Source organism: Suricata suricatta, chromosome 9 (assembly GCF_006229205.1).
Source record: "Suricata suricatta isolate VVHF042 chromosome 9, meerkat_22Aug2017_6uvM2_HiC, whole genome shotgun sequence".
NCBI lineage: Eukaryota > Metazoa > Chordata > Mammalia > Carnivora > Herpestidae > Suricata > Suricata suricatta.
The window spans coordinates 44,101,401-44,117,094 of record NC_043708.1 but is presented as its reverse complement, the minus strand read 5'-3'; positions in this window follow the sequence as shown (position 1 = coordinate 44,117,094).

Sequence of the window (15,694 nt, the reverse complement as noted above, 5' to 3'; positions counted from 1 at the left end):
GGTAGATAGTGATAGTCATATGTAGATAAAGATACATTCCCCTTTTTTGTCTTATAAAAGTTTGGAGATGCTCTAGACAAAACTTTTTAAATTTCTTTTTAGAGAAACTCTTCAAAGCTTCTTTCCTATAGAGCATCTCTATATATACTGTGAATTTCCCTATTTCCCATTTTTTGAAGTGAGAGTTTTGTAGTTCTAGTTCCATCAAACACACTTTGGGAAATCCCACCCCATAACATAACATTATTCATTATTACTTAGTGAACTCACTAGTTAATTTTAAGAATTTCTAGGATATATTCTATGACTCTGTCTGTAAAAAATTCCAAGTTTCATCTTATTATTTATTTTATCAAATGAATAATATACCTTGGGGTTAAGCCATAAAATGATGTAGAAGCATAGAATTGTAGGCCTGGAAGAAATCATAAGAACTCAATAGGCCACCTCCCAGACTTCAGAGAGGACCACACCTAAGCCATCATGGACAGATGGGTATCTAGCTTGTTGTAAAAGACCTCCAGGGAAGAAAATTCCATAACCTCCCTGTAACTTATTCCAGATGCCCAAGCTCTTCTGAGAAAATGATGAGCTCCTTGAAGCTCTTCTAGTCTATTGTGCAAGTACTGTGTGCTTTGTTCTCATGGCAACATAATATATGCAGGTGTTTAGATTTTTAAAAGGGTATTGGTGAAAGTAATATTAAGATCTCTACATCTTTGTAGAGATCTTCATCTTACTTATATCTACAAAGATATAGAGATATAGATATATAAGGTATAGATAGATATATCTTCTACCTATCGCATATCTATATATCTATGTATGTATCTATCTATCCATCTATCTATCTATCTATAGGGAGAGAGCATAGGAATTAAGAATGTCATCTCATAATTATCTTTGACTTCTATTTTAAGTTTTTGTTAGGCTTCTTATCCTATTGCTTTTTTCTTTGAAGTGTCTCTTGATTCAGTTGCCTCCCCTTTTCCCCTTGCCACCCACAGTTCAAGTTCTCATTCTTGTTAGCATGAATCCCTCAAAGGACTCCTGACTAATTTCCCTACCTCTGGACTCTCTTCCTTCTTTTTGGCCCACACAGTGCTAAGACATTCATCTTTAAAGTACAACTCTATCGTGTCACTTCATGGCCGACATTTTCGGTGGTTTCCTATTAGCCAACACTGTAAATGTGAGCTTCATAGCTTGGCCTGTGTGGTTTGGTCTCACCTTCCCCTCGCAGTCTTATCTCTAGTTATTCTCCACCACACATTCTACTCACTGCTCACAGTGAACATGCTTTACTGACCCTATGGATTTTCACGCTTTCGTGCCATTGATTTTTTCATTCCTTCTGCAATTCCTTCCTTTCATTTCCTTCTGAAATTACATTGCTTCCCCCTCTTTGTGGTGTTCTTACTCCTCTGTCAAATCTTAGCTCCTTTGTGAAATCTGCCTAGTTCTCTCTAGGCCAAACACATTATTTTATCATATTTTTGCTTTTTAAAAAGTTTTGTACATACCACATTTCACATCATTTAGAAAACTATGTCATAAAATGTGGAAGTAATCAGCCAATGGGTAACATTGGGAGAGGGGCAATGGGCAAAAAAATGAAGGAGTGAGCCCAAGGAGATCAGGGCTGACTGTCTGACCAGCAAAAGACAATGGTGATCATGAAGATAATGGTGAATGTGAGAGAGAAAACCACACAAAGACCCTTCTCTGGGGGAATGAGTGGACTGTGTGTAATCCAGGGAAAATGGACAAGCCCAGAGCTTAAGGCAGGCAGCCAACTCCTCAACATCCCCTGGAACCAAGGAGGCAAGAACAGAGCAGGCGGCAGAAACCTCTAGGAGAAAAACTCCCAAATTCTCTACCATCCTCAGGACTAGAGATGCATAATCAGGAACTTTGGAAAAAGGAAAAGGGTCATTGTCAATATTGCATTGTAAGCTCAGCTTTATCACTATTTTATGTCACAGTGATTTGTATCTCTCTATGATCAGAACACCTGTCTAGCATTTCAGTTGTTCTCAGGAGTTCTGGCTGGGAGAAGAGGGAGTATGCCAACTTGGCAACTGAATGAAGCTCATTACCTGAGGCCAATCCGAATAAATTGCAGTGATGAGTATATTTAATTTGTTGTTGGATCATTGAATGAATACCTGAACTAGAAATGGAAGGCTCTCTTGGGAAAGAACCATCTAAGAATGTCTCCATAGTTCACAATCAATTTTACCACAGGGAAATAAAACAGATGCCCTAAAACACTTACCACAACTTACACATCCAAATACGTTTTTTTCTCCATAGTGGTTACCTTAAGTGACTATACTCCTAGGATAATCATATTGTCATTTCTAATTTATTATGTTTTTGAATGCCTACCATGTAGGCCCTGCTATAAATGCTTTATCATCTCTAATTTAACAGCATTTGTAGAAGGTAAGCATTGTTATTCTCATTTTAAACTAAGTATTTTGCCCAACATGGATAACAGATACATGAGCCAGTGGCTGATCAAACTCCAATATGAGACTTAAGTTTATATTCTCCTTATTCTGCCATGTTGAGTGAAAACATTTTTTTTTGGAGAATGCTTTTAGAACCTAAGGTACAGTCATTTAATATATTTGACAGTAACAAGTCCTTTTACTTTCAAGATAAATTTGAGCTTGATTTAAAATTTTTTTTTTGTTTATTTCTTTAGAGAGACAGAGAAAGAGCATGCACTTGCATGGGGGAGGGACAGAGAGAGAGAATCCCAAGCAGGCTCCTCACTGTCAGAGCAGAGCCTGAGGCTGGGCTCCATCTCACAAACCAAGAGATCATGACCTGAGCCGAAATCAAGAGTCAGATGCCTAACCGACTGAGCCACCCAGGCACTCCAAATATGAGTTTTAAAAGCAGTCAAAAGACCTTTGGAATCAACTGTGGTATAAATGGTGAGAAATTGGGGTAGATTAATATAACTTGGAACCAAAACATGAGGTGTGACTCTGGAGGAAGTACACTGAACACTTTGTACAATTTTTAGAATGAAGTGAAAAATTTAAATTTAACGTATCATTGGTGTTGGAATTTCTAAACCACCACAGATACTGAAAGAGTGGGCTTTGGTCTAGAAAATATGAACATTTTAATTTTATTTCAAATTTATAATCTCACCACTGACAAACCTTAAGTCACTGCCGTCCCGCACCCCCACCCCCATATTCTGTATCAGCAGGTAGCAGAGCAAATCTTTAAACTCCAGACACCAGGCTCTAAGTTCTTTCCAGCGTTGGGAAGTCCTTCTAGAGCCCACGGCCCTGCCTAGTGAGCCTTCATCCTGTGGTTAAAACCTCTAAGAATGAAGAGTGCCTGGATGATTCAGTCCTACTTAGGCTCAGGTCACGATCTCATTGTTGGTGAGTTTGAGCCTCATGTCAGGTTCTGTGCTGATTGCTTAGAGCCTGGAACCTGCTTCTGATTCTATGCCTTCCTCTCTCTCTGCCTCTTTCTCTCTCTCAAAAATAAATAATGAAACATTAAAAAAAATTAAAAATAAACCTCTAAGAATGACAAAGAGACCTGACGCTTGAGAAGATTGTAAACATCAGCACATCCTTTTTGTTACATTTAGCAGAAATCTCCATGTAGTAAGTATTTCAGGATTTTGAGAAACGACTGCGATTTCATGAGCAAAAAGGAAGGAGTTAATTTAGATATGTTTTAGAGATGTTTCTCAAACAAAATTAAAGTTCCAAACCAGATAAACCTGATCACTCCATGCCAGTTCTTTTTTTCTTTTTTTTTTTCTTTTTTTTAAGCCATCACCCAACCCAACTCTCAGAGTAGACTCAAAGGAAAAGCACAGAAATACTTTCTGACTTTTCCATATTTAGCACAACACCACACAAAATTGCTAAATACCATATAACCACACTTACCATCTTGGGGCCTATAAATTCAGAATTCAGACACTTGATTACAAACCACAGAATGACTCTGTTTAAGAAATAGTATGTGGTATTGCAAGGGAGCTGCCCCTATTTAGATGTTCTTCTGGTTATTAACTTAGTAACCTGGGCTTTTTCCCCTCTGTCTTCTTTCTCGGTCCTTTTACCCTGGCTGTTATCTCCAATTTCTGGTACAGTTGTATGAGCACTGGGAGCAGGGGTGAATGTCTGTGAGAGTCAGGAGAGCATTTTCTGTTATAATTATAGTCCCAAAGTAAAATGAGTACATACATTTTTGGTTTTGCAGTAAAATTCCATAGCAAACCAGGAAGTCAATCACCAATTTTTAGGAGGGTGAAGGTATGATGGGAAATTCACTCTTCGCATCTTGGGGTGGCCCAGGCCCCTCTGTGGTATTATTTTTTTCTCTAAGTCAGTTGTGAAGGGACCCCTGCTCTCTCAGGATTTCCAAGCTATTCTCTTCTGTTCCCTACCTTTATACCAACATCTGAACTAACCTGTTAGGCAGAATAAAATGTAAATGATGAGAACCACAACTTATGTTTTATAATTTTATAGAGATCAATACTGTAGCTAACCCAATGGAGGGCACTTGCCTCCCTCCGAGAATACCTCAGAAACACCTGTAAGTCTCTTCCCCAAAGAAGGGCTTTCCCCCACCCTTCATCAAGGCCAATTCCTCTAAGCCTATTTAAAGATATTAGAGGATTATAAAATTTTAAAATGCCTAAATGTTCTTTATGACAGAATTTCAGTTGTCAAGAATAAATCCCCCATTTTATCTCTCTATGAGAGTAAATGTGTCTTGTAATTCAGAAGTCATGCCTTTGCACTACTGAGTATTCTTTCGTAAGTTTCAAAGCTCATACTGAGGGATACCTGGGTGGCTCAGTCAGTTAAGCATCCGACTTCGGCTGAGGTCGTGATCTCGAGGTTTGTGGGTTAAAACCCGGTTGTGCTGACAGCTCAGAGCCTGGCACCTGCTTCGGATTCTGTGTCTCCCTCTCTCTTTGTCCCTCCCCCACTCATGCGTGTGCACTTTCTCTTTCTCTCTCTCAAAAATAAGTAATAAAAACATTTTAACAAAATAACATCAAAGCTCTTATTGATACTTTAGGATGTTCCAGAGATATGCTTAACTTTGCTGTACTTTGTAAAAGTAAAGCATAAAGCTGTAAAGTGCTTTCCTTTGCAGGCATCTTGGAAAGTACGTATCATTCTCTCCATTTCACAGTTAAGACGACGACAATTTCAGTATATGTGCTGCCAAGACGAGCACAGTTCGGATGATTACAAATGAGCGGTGCCTGGGTGGCTCAATCAGTTAAGCGTCTAACTTGGTTTCTGCTCAGGTCATGATCTCACAGTTCCTGGGATGGAGCCATGTGCTGAAAGCATGGAGCTTTCTTGGGATTCTCTTTCTCCCTCTCTCTCTGCCTCTCCCCCACTCACATGTGCATACCCTCGTTCTGCCTCTCTTTTTTAAAATAAACTTTTTAAAAAGATGACTGCAAATGAGAGTAGTTATGTATCTTACATACAATCATAGATGATTATGGGAGAGGCAGGACCACAGCCCATCCCCCTAACCACCATATTAGAAAATCTAGACTGCAGAAGATGAGAACTTTTGTAGCAGTGTGGGCTTCTGGATGCAAGCAACAGATAACTGATTCTGCCTTATTTCAGGAAAAAAATAAAAGGACAATGGGGAGCTCATAGAAACTCTGGGAGTGCTGCAAATCCAGGCTCGGAGGCAGGCAGTCAGGAGCAATCACAGAGTTGCACTGCAGAGTAGGTCCAGGGAGGGTGGTCCTGGAGCTGCTGCTGCTGAGCACTAGATATGCACGTAAGCTATGAACGCAAATGACCCCAGCCACTGAGAACGTGATCTCACAGCAGTGGTCTCCACTGCTGGAGCAGATCCATCTCAGTCTTTGCTTCCTTGTATCTTCAGTCCCTTGATCAAAGATAAGAGGCAGTGCATTTGATTGGTGGAGCCTACGTCACATGCCCACAGACTAGCTGGGAAAGTAAGTTTGGGGGCCTTTTAGCTTCTGTGATGACTGATGTGTGTGCCTCCCACCCATAAGGTGGACAATTGCCCAATGGGAATGAGGCTTAGACCTTGGCAGCTGGAAGGAATAAAAGATGCCCAGCACACCTGAGAAGTAGAGTATCAAGCTTCTCCTGCACCTCTCAGTCACCCCTTCATCCACATGAGTGGATCCTCCTTCTACCCTAGCCTGTGATTCTAAGGTCATCCATATGTCTAGCAGGGCTTTGTGGTTCACCAACGTGTTCTGTGGACAATGAAAGGTGTCAGCAGAGATACTGAGTCATGCATGCTACTATTTAAATAGAAGACAGAAGAAAACTTTAAGTACTTTTGAAAGTTTGGTGCTGGTGAATCAATGCTCTGTGGATTGAGACTAAAGAACATTGTGTCCAGAGAAGCTGCATTTTGGATGAAAAATAAAAGAAGAGCTTCTGTAAACTTGTAATTACCCTTCTGGTGTGCTTGTGGTAAATGCCAACAGTACGGATGTCAGCTTCCAGCTTGGGCCAATTTGTTGACCGGATTCATTTTATTTTCACCAGAACTCATCTCCCAGAGGTCCTCCACTCTAAATGGGGAAGAAGAGAAATATCTCTATTAGGGGAAGGATAATAAATCTTGCCTGTCATGGACATCTGTTGTGTTTCTCTGCTAAGCATTCATTCTTTCTTCTTTCATTATTGGCATCACAGTGTTCCTTTGGGAATGACTCTACCCTCCTGGTTCTAGGGGTGTTCACGTGACCCAGGAACACCTGTATATAGTGATTGATTCAGGGAAGGATATATGATATGAAATATCCAAACCAGAACATTCTAGGTCTTTTGTAGAATTACTGGGAATGAAATTCTCTCTACTGGAGTTTCTGAGGCAGTAGGTTGTCCATGAACCTTCTGACAGACATCTTACCCTGACAAAGAGAAAGCCTAAGAACAGAGCCAAAGACGATACTCAAGCAGACATTGAAAAGAAGATTGGATACTCACAGCATTATTTCAACACTTACATCAAATCAAACTTGAAACCAATGACCTTGGGCTCTTCAATGACATGAACTTGTAAGTTTCCTTAATCCAATGTGAGTTGGGTCTCTTGTCACATGCGACAAAAGAATCCTAACTGATTCATTGACTTTGTCTACTAATTTACAGAGTTCTGGTTTGCCTTCGTTAAAGAAGAAGCCCACTAACTACTTGTCTTGAATGCTGTAAAAGAGGTTCATGGTCTGTGTAGAGAATTGGTTTAAATGTTTTCTTCTAACATAGAGAGTCTAGGATTGCAAGAATGAAGACAAATGAGAAGCATTTGTTAAAATACATTGGATGATATCTCAGAAAAAGATAATGATGGGATTGCAATTTAGCACCATAATAAAACATTACCCAAAGTGGGTTAGTAACTATTTTAAGTTCCATTTAACTTCTCGTGGTAATGCTTTTCATAAGTACTTTGTAATTTCTAAGTTTGTGAGGCTTAAATAATTATGTAATTACTTTGCAACAACCACAGAACTCCACTCGGATTTGGTAGCTACTTAAAGCCATGTTAAGTTTTTCATTATAAATTACATTATGTTTAGTACATAATTTATAGTTTGTATGAAAAGAAGAATCATATCATGCAACTATTCTGTAATAGCATAGCAATTACTCCCATATTGTGGTAACTTCCAGTGGAATGGATATTTCTTTTATAATTACAGAAATGATAGCATCACATCCAACAATTTCCTGGTGATAACATTTATAACTATGAATTCAGTTGTAATTCAGTTGTTTCTTCTCAGCCATTCTAGCTGAGCAAGAAAATAAGTGGAGCAAACGGTTTTCCAGCCACTTTAATATTAGATGATATTTAGCAAGTATACAGTACAGGAACTGAGGCTTGGAAATAAATCATGTGCAATGAGATCAAAGTATATTATTTGCCTCCATTTATACTCTGGCAACAAATAGGCCTTGATCAGCTACAAGAGTTCAAGATCAAGGAATCATGCAGGAAAGTTATATTTTATTGTAACATAAACCCAGTTGACAAAGAACCCTGAAAGATGTGGTGTGAAAGACAGGCTTCCGTATGTCCTGGAAGGAAAGTAAAAGCACAGGATGTGGGATTAGAAACCTGAGTGGAAGCCTAACTTTGCTACTTCTTAGCTAGGTGATCTTACCAACTGTACAATCTCTCTGAGTCTGTTTCTTTTTCTATAGATTTGGCGGACTCATACTTATCTCATAAGGTTTGTGGCAAAACCAAATGATATAATGCATTTGGAAAGGTTGTGTCAAATATTAAATAAATATGAGGTACTCTTGAAGAAGAAAGCCCTTTGTTCTCATTCCACTTATTTAGTTTGAAATAAAACACTCTTCGTTCATGTAAAGTTTATAATGAAAGATCAAAAAAATTAGTACCGATGATGAAGTACTGCCCTATTGCAAACTGGCTTCTCTTTCCTTTTTTTTTTTTTCTTTCTTTCTTTCTTTTCTTTTTTTTGGTACAATCTGGACTTTCCCCCAAGAACTTCCATATATTCATTTCTCCTTAATAGATGTAATGTTTGAGGGCTCTTGAATTTTTACTTTATTAGTGAGAAGCACAAATTTTCTCAGACAATCAGAAAAAATATATATAAACAGGAAGTTTTTTCTTCATCAGATGGCTCAGGTATGACATATAATGCAACTCCCCAGTCAACTTCTAGAAAATAAATATCTGAGTCTTACTTGGGGGATATAAATGTAATTTTAAAGGGCTGTTACAGTTAAGTATTAGGATTATTTTTTAAATGTAACCAGTTATTTAATCTTAGGTAGTTTCAGTTAGTTGAGAGCCTTCAAGTCACTAGATAGTAAGTTTACTACCTGTTAAGTTTAACTGGTTTAATATAAAGTATAATATGCACGTACTTTTGAATTTAAAAGAGATCCATTTCACTCTTCTAACTTGGAAAGGGCAATTTTAAAGGGATATAAAACACTTCTATTGAGCTTTGAACTTTTGTTATATGTAAATATCTGTATTGATACTGTGAGCATATAATTTTAGTAGTGGTTTTATGGATTCTGTAGAGGTGAATAGGAATAAAGGACCAAACCATCTTCCCTTAAGGATTAAAGAAAAGAGCAACATCTTTCCAAGTGGAGCTCTTTCCCCACCAACACTGAGTACAGAAGGAGTTCTTATTTCACAAGAGGCCAGAGTTTCTAATAACTTAGGTTATGGCTGGGTCAGGAATGTCTTTTTGTTTGGACTTAGCATTATTCCCCTGAAGAGCTTATTGCTGATTATCCTGCTGACCCAGTTAATTTTTTTGAAGTTTTCTTCTCAATTATATTCCTATATTCTTTTTCTGAGGTTGCTGTAAAAAAATACCACAAACAGGCGAGCTTAAACAACAGAAATTTATCATCTTACAGTTCTAAAAGCTAAAAGTCCAAAATCAAGGTACTGGTGAAGTATACCTCTCATCTCCTTATAATACCTACTTCTAATTCACAAACTGACTGCTCGACTTTGAGAAAGTTCTTTTGTGGGGTAGTCAGAATACCCCTGACTAGAAATAGAAGCATCATTGTATTGTTTGAGCTCGCACAGAGGTTTCCCAATTATTTTTGACTCCCATAGATGCAACTGCTATTATTTAATGCTCAGTGTCACTGTTAGTATATAATAGACCTCTGATTACTCTATGTGTATATGACAGAGACTTTTAGGTATAATTTCCTTTCATCAAAATGATAGAAGTATACAAATTCAAAAACAAAACCATACCATATCCCAAAGCTAGTTGCTCTCTCTCAAAAGTTGGAATTATTTCTATATTATTGGGTACAAATATCATCTCACAAACTCAAGTATGCAGATAATAAAATTTTATTGTTTTTTTATTTGGAACCTAAATTCTGCCATAGTAACAGAGACCCAATTTCAATTAGTACAGGGTTTCACCTGATTATCACCAAGTTACCGCCAGGTAAGGATCTTAAACATTAGAGAGGGTCCATACAATCCTCAGTCATCTGTCCATGTAGATAGCCAGCAAGTCAGTTGAGTTTTGATGAAGATACAAAGAAAATTTAAAGAAAAATGATGATATTTTCAACTAATGGGGCTGAAATCTATATTTAAAAAAACAAAACAAAATTTAGGACCATGCTGGATAAAAAAACTGATAAGAACCCCAAAGAAAAAGACCTACTTCTCTCTGTAGATTTCCATTCCCCTGATGCTCCAAGTCACCTTTTCTTCACCCTCAGTATGACTCAATAACACAAAATAAACCATCTTCCTATGAGAGTTCAGACTTCCAGAGTTTTGTCTATGTTCATATAACATACTTTTTATGTCTACTGGAATTTGAGAATTGTCTTTTCATATCCTTATTGTTTTCTTGGAAGTATTCATCTTCCTCCAATTGATTTCTAAGAGTCCTTTAAATCTGTAAAGTTTTATACTTGTGTTTTACACATAGCATTCAAATATTTTTTCCAGGCATCTGAATATAGTTTCTTACTTGCTGGTTAATTTTGTTCACATATTGCCTGATATACAGCATTTTTGTTTTTATGCAGACCCATACATAAATCTTTTCATTTTGGGCTATATTCTTATTTTGAATTCTCTTGAAGAGCTTCAAAGTATCCATGAACCTTTCAGAAATGTATCTTAAAGTTAGATATACATATAAGTATATAAGATGTACACATAAAATAGGTTCCGTTTTCATTTTATAAATTCCTAAAAACTTGAGTATGTAGTTTTCTTTTCTTGTGCAATATAGGTTGAGTGGTAAGAGAATCTCTTTACATAAACATTCCAAAACTCTTCAAAAGAGCATTGACCATTACAAAGAAGTTATAGACATGAAATTGCAGACTTCTACTGAAAGCAATTAATAAATGAAAAGAATTTAGAAGATATGATTTGCTCCTCTATCTCTAACCCCTTCTCCGAGTATTTCAAAGCATTTAATAGGCACCATTATAGCTTACTATTATAATCTTCAAATGGTACTTGTAGGGCATTCATGTAATGAGGAAGCGTGCATGACTCATTATTTTGAAGTCTAGAGCCTAAAATGGTAATCAGCTCAACCCACACAGGCACATAAGGCAAGGCGGAAATTTCTGAATTCATTCTTTTAAGAGAGAAAATGAATAGTAAACTGCTAAAACTCACTTTCCATGGTAAATTTGTTCCAGAGTTTTTTTTAAAGAGTGCTTTTCCATGATACCTCCCCTAGAACTGGCTGAGTAAATAGAAAAGAAATGGGGAGTTGCTGATGTTCAAAGAGATAAGATTTAACTATAGTTGTGCATTACACAGATGGGTAATTTGCATGTTGAGCCATCTAATCTTGAATTGGCTTGGACATGCTATAGCAAATTTTCTAGAAATCTAGTGTTTCAGTTATTGGAAAGAGCCCAACAATCTAATCCTAACACTGTGTCATGTTTCATTGCTGAATATGTCAATGCATAACATAGAATTAAGAGGCTCATTAATTATATGATCATAAATTTTAGAGTGGAAAAAAGGCAAATTGGGCATTTTGAAGTAATTAATGGCCTTGGGGAATTAATAGCCAATTTAAGGTGATTAACCAAATATAAAGAAAACCTCACCTAGGCTCCTTGGTAAAAGACATCACACAGCCCATGATAGTACTTACGTTTGCCATTCTTATCTATATTTTTGTCTAGGCTTTTTTTTTTAAGTCTTACTAAAAACCAAAAAGGAATAATTATAATTATTAATTTATGTAAACACATATGAAGAAAACACCTGCTGTCTTCCAAGAACAGCTCTGATGGGGCCAGCTTACCAGGACTTGTTGAGATGTCTTTCGACTCTCCATTCAGTATGTCCCTTCCCCTGACTAGATAATACTATGGTAAATACACCCAGAGAAGGAAAGGCCAAAAGGAAAGTTCTTTTCTGATTGTAGAAAATTATTCTTTAAGTTTAAATACCATGGATAATTTTATAGTAGCCCAACATGTCCTAGTTCTGGAGATATATACAGTTAGTTGAATGTAGGTAAGTATGGTGTCTATTTCTTTAGACAGTTCATAGATTCTGCAGCAATTCATGTCAAAGCTTATTCTTAAAATAAGGACAATATTCTGTGAAGTCAGCAACTGGGTAACAAACTGTAGCCAGTCAAAGGCATCTTTATAGCAACAAGTCTAGCATTAAAGAAATTATAGTTCCAAATAATGGTCCACAAATTAGAAATTATTTCTAGTTTCAGATCACAGGAAAATATAAGCATCAAGACATAAGTGACACAATAGCAAGTTAGTAGGTTGTCATGCACTATTTGAAAAGGGAATATGATTAAAGGTGATTCCTAAAAAACATTTCCAGTAGACTCTAAAAGCGAACCAATTTATGCTATTCAAAGAAAGCTTCTATAAAACCATCTATCTGCACTGATGAGCACTAGTCATTTCTTGTGCTACAAGCCACAAGTCCTTATTTGCAGCAAACACTATTTTTAATTTTTCAAAGGAATGATGTTAAGGTCAAAGTCATTATCTCAAGTCAAATATCTGCTTTCCAAGATTATTACATAATCAGTTACACCTTTGTTCTTCTAGGGTCTGGAATCAAGGTCCTTGCCACTTGGCATTGAAGTGAGCAATCTCAGGGCAATTTTCTTGACATACAGGTGTGTTCCAGTGCACAGGGCCCTGTCTTCCAGCTCCACATTTAAACAAAGAGAAAAATGAGCTCACTCTTTGCACTTGTGAGAAGAAAGCTTGTGTCAGAAAATATTGGGCATATTTGCAAGCTAAAACTAGCTGAATGTAAAGGTGGCTGCTTACATTCTGGAATGCCTGAAGCTTACTTAGGGTTTTACCATCTTTGAAGCTTCATGGGGAATGGACCAAGCACATCCAAGAGGCCTGTCCACAGGGATACATTACTGGAAATATCAGAAAGACCTCATTGGAACACGTCACCTGTGACCAAGCCTATATATTTGAGGCCCTGGAATATTACGTTATAGAAATGTTCTTGTCAATCTCAAAAATTAGAGAATCAGTGTAGTGACTTATCCTAACGGGAAGTATTTCCACATTCACATAGAAACATTTGGATTAAATGATGACTGGGGAGGTTTAAGATATTCAGAGTAAAAAGATATTTTTGAATACAATGTGAGAGAAATAAGTGTGTATTTTATGTTGTATCATAAAATGATATGAGAGTGACACTCTTTGGACTACGCTCCAACTAGGGTGTGAGGCCTGGGGGGTTAATTTAGAATTGAAGCATGTTAGAGATTTAGAAATCGTCTGGGCCAGTCATCCCCAAACCACCAAGTGCTTCAGAATTATTCAGGGAATTTGGTCCCAGGCCCCATCCCAGAGATGCAAACTTTGGTTCTGTATAGCACGTGCTATACAGAATACACCTGGGGAGACACTACCTAGTTCAATTCCTGTGGTGTACAGAACAAGAGAGGGTAAGTTCCATGGTTATGGACATGCAGAAAAGTATAATGACTCTCCGCATCTGAGGCAGAATGCTTAGAAACTATCTGACACTCCAAGATGGTACTGCCACTTACTAGTGCCCCTGACTGAATAGCCTGCTTGTTACCAAGATGGTGGATGGTTTAGTTAGAAGCAATGTGAATTAGTGTCTGCCCTTAGTTATATGGATAGTGGGTAGCATTTAAGTGTGCTTTCCTCCCTGGAGAACACTCATATGTATTCATGACATTCTTCAGGAATCACAAGAGCTGGACTCTAGTCCTCTATCAGCAGTAAGCCTCTTCTTCAGCAAGCCACTCTTCGGACTTTTACTTAATGCATTGTTAATGATGTAGCTGGGCTGGGAGATGTCAAGTATTTCTTCCAGACCTCAAGTTATGAGTTTTCCACAGCTAGAAATATATACCTTCCTTCTTCCATTTTAGCTATATAATTGTTTATGAATAATAATAATTATACTAATAGTTAATAGTATGAGGTGCCAGACAGCATCCTAAGAATTTTACATATTTTTTTGCATTTATTCCTCATAATAATTCATTGCTATGATACCCATTTTTCAGATGGGTATCTAACTCAGGTGCAGAGAGGGTAAGTAACTTCCTTAAGGGCACATAACAAATGAGTTTTAGAGTTGGAAAGAAATCTGTCAAGGCAGGAAAGAAAAAGAAAAGCAAGATACTATGGTAATATAGTATATTTTAAATATTAATTTTTTTCAACATTTTATTTTGTCCTTTGCTATTCCCCCCATAAAAAACAGTTAGACTCTTGGGACACCTGGGCGGCTCATTCGGCTAAGCAACCAGACTCTTAATTTCAGCTCAGGTCATGATCTCATGGTTCATAGGTTCAAGCCCTGCATTGGGCTCCATGCTGACAGTGTGAAGCCTGCTTGGGATTTTCTTTCTCCCTCTCTCTCTGCCCCTCTCCTGCTCACACTCTCTCTCCCCCTCTCTGTTTCTCTCTCTCTCTCAAATAAATAAATATGTAAACATTAAACAAAAAGAATTTCTCATTATTTAAAGAAAACCCCAGACTCTTCAGTGCTTATTGCCTTGGAGAATGGATATGGAAGACAAAGTTTGTTTTCTTGGGTTTTTTTCTGGCTTTTATCTTTCAATTGCTAAGGCTTTTAGAAAAAGTGAAATGAGTCACTACATAGATGATTTGAGAGAAAACATGAGTGAACTTTATGCATGCATACACACTCATACAGACACACTTGCACACCTACAGAGGGTGTGTGCTTGCTAAAGAGAAGAGTAATAGAGAGAAAGCAATGAAAGTGTACATAATGTATTTACAGAACCTGTATCTGACTATCAAGCCCTGTGGGGGTGGTAAAAATCTACAAACAGATTTATGAAATCTAAAAGGAGAAAACTTGAACCACATTTCCTGGAGGAAGCTAGAGATAAACATTTAAAACACAGAGAAGAGGGATGTCTGGGTGGCTCAGTCTGTGAAGCATCTGACATCAGCTCAGGTCATGATCTCATGGTTCATGGATTCGAGCCTGGCAGCTGGGTCTGTGCTGACAGTTCAGAGCCTGGATATCTTCAGATTCTCTCTCTCTCTCTCTCTCTCTCTCTCTCTCTCTCTCTCTCCTCCTGTCCCCCGCTTCCTCTCTCCCTCGCTCTCAAAAAATAAATAAACATTAAAAAATGTTTTAAATTTAAAAATAAATAAACATTAAAAACTTTTTAAACATTAAAACTTTTTAAACTTTTAAAAGAGAAGAAATGGCTATTAATGCATAGGTAGAACTTTTAGTGTGATCCAGAAGCATCAGAATGTTGACCATTTAGCCAAACTATGGAAAGACCCCAGTTTCCATCAACTGATGAATGGATAGAGATGTGATACACATACACACACACACACACACACACACACACACACACACGTGTGCACATGCATGCACACAGTGGAATATTACTTAGCCATCAAAAAGAATAAAATCTTGCCATTTGCAACATTGTAGATGAAGCTAGAGCATATTATGCTAAGTGAAATAAATCAGTCAGAGAAAGACAAATACTATATGATTTCATCATATGTAGAGTTTAGGAAACAAAAGAGATGAACATATGAAAAGGGGGATAAAAAGAGAAGAAAGGGAAAGAAACCACAAGAGACTTTTAGTGGTAGAGAACAAACTG